Source organism: Notothenia coriiceps, unplaced genomic scaffold (assembly GCF_000735185.1).
Source record: "Notothenia coriiceps isolate Sejong01 unplaced genomic scaffold, NC01 NC01_scaffold00018999, whole genome shotgun sequence".
Classification (NCBI taxonomy): Eukaryota; Metazoa; Chordata; class Actinopteri; order Perciformes; family Nototheniidae; genus Notothenia; species Notothenia coriiceps.
Genome location: NW_011351700.1, coordinates 666,893 through 668,653, shown reverse-complemented (window position 1 = coordinate 668,653; position 1,761 = coordinate 666,893).

The following is a 1,761-nucleotide window of genomic DNA, read 5'->3' as shown; positions in this document are numbered from 1 at the left end:
AACGTCATCCCAAAGCTGTGTTATGGTTGGACCTTAATAAAAAGAGATATATGCAGGCAACAATATATATCACCTCTCTCTCTCTGCATAACTTCACCTCCTCCCAGGATAAAAAATGAAAATAAATTCCTGACAAAAATTGAACGCTCATTATTTCTCCTCACAGCCGCGGTAGTGAGAGACAGGAAATGGCCCTAAGTTAGTTTGAGCCATTAGCTACAGATGAATGAACAAGAAAAGGATTCTCAAGGAAGATATTTTTATACTGATGTGAAAAGCCTCTGATTGCAACAAATGTGGCACAGATTCCCCCATTTTTCGTGTAATGTGTTCTGTCCTAATTAAAGATAAGAAATAATTAACAAAGGTGAATATTTTTCTTCCACTGTCTAAGCGGATTTACAAGTGATGGCTCACTAACATTGCTGTGCATCTGCTTCAGGTGAAGTAAAAAGCCATTACCGTGATACTGATTCAGAGATTTTGGATTTAGAACAATACAGCTGTAAGAAATGTACGAGAACACAGTGAAGGAATCTGGAAATGGATAATCTGCATTATCAGCCTTTTTAAGTTGAACACCCTGAGAGCAAGCATTAAACTCAGATGTATTTGAAGTGTGTGTGTGTGTGTGTGTGTGTGTGTGTGTGTGTGTGTGTGTGTGTGTGTGTGTGTGTGTGTGTGTGTGTGTGTGTGATATAAAAAAAGAGACGGTTAAATGTAATGGTTTCTCTCCAATACAAGATATTCACATTTGAGTAAAAAAGGAAAATACGCCCCATTTTTAAAAGTGATATCCTGATATAAAAATTATTATTAAATGGTTCTTTTACAGGAAATCAATGTCATTTAATTTAGGAAAAATAACATTGATATCTTGAATAGTGAGAGCCAATGTGGATGTTTATACAAATGAAAACTTGTAACTTACAGAAGCTTCAATCTCAACAGAAGTTGTACATGCAACTGTTTCTTCAAAACACGGACATACTGGTGAGAGGTTGTGAACATGTGTGTTTGTGAGTGTCTCTCTTGGTAAGTCAAATACCAAAGCTGCAAGAGCCTTATTTCATGCTGGCAGAGATTCTGTGGGTGCCCCTGGAAATGTGTGGTTTTCTTACGGCAGCAACAGGGCCCCCACCACCCAGGTTCAGGGTGATAAATCAAATGCAGCGATAACAATCCCAACCCTCCCAGCACAAATCCCTTTTTAATCACTTCCAACAAGACCAATACGCACAGGAAAGGCTCTCTTTTTAGGGGGTTTGCCTTCAGTTTTCCAGCACATTAGCAAGGCCCTGAAGCAAGAGAGAGCAGAAGGAGAGGGAGAGGAGGGAACAAAAGATGGTGAATGACAGAAAATGGAAAAAGCTGGATCGAACAGTTGACATTGTTTATATGTTTAACAACCAGAACACACAGGCATGAGAACGCTCCCGTACACAATGTGAACGGTATGTCTGTATTTGCAGGAAGAAACAGTTTAACAACTTCCTTGCTCTTTTAAATTATCTTCTACTTTACATACAAAATATTGTACTTATCACATAAGCCTACACATAGAAACAAACACAACCTCCTTTACTTGCTCCTGCTGGCCACTTATGGCGCATTTCCACTGCAGCGGGTAGCCCAGTTTAAGCGGCCTCAAGCGGCCTCAAGCGGCCTCAAGCGGCCTTTGGTTGCCTTTCCATATAGCGTAGCACCGCCCTTTTTCATGGCGATCGGACCACGACTGCGTTGATACTACCTTCCGTTGGT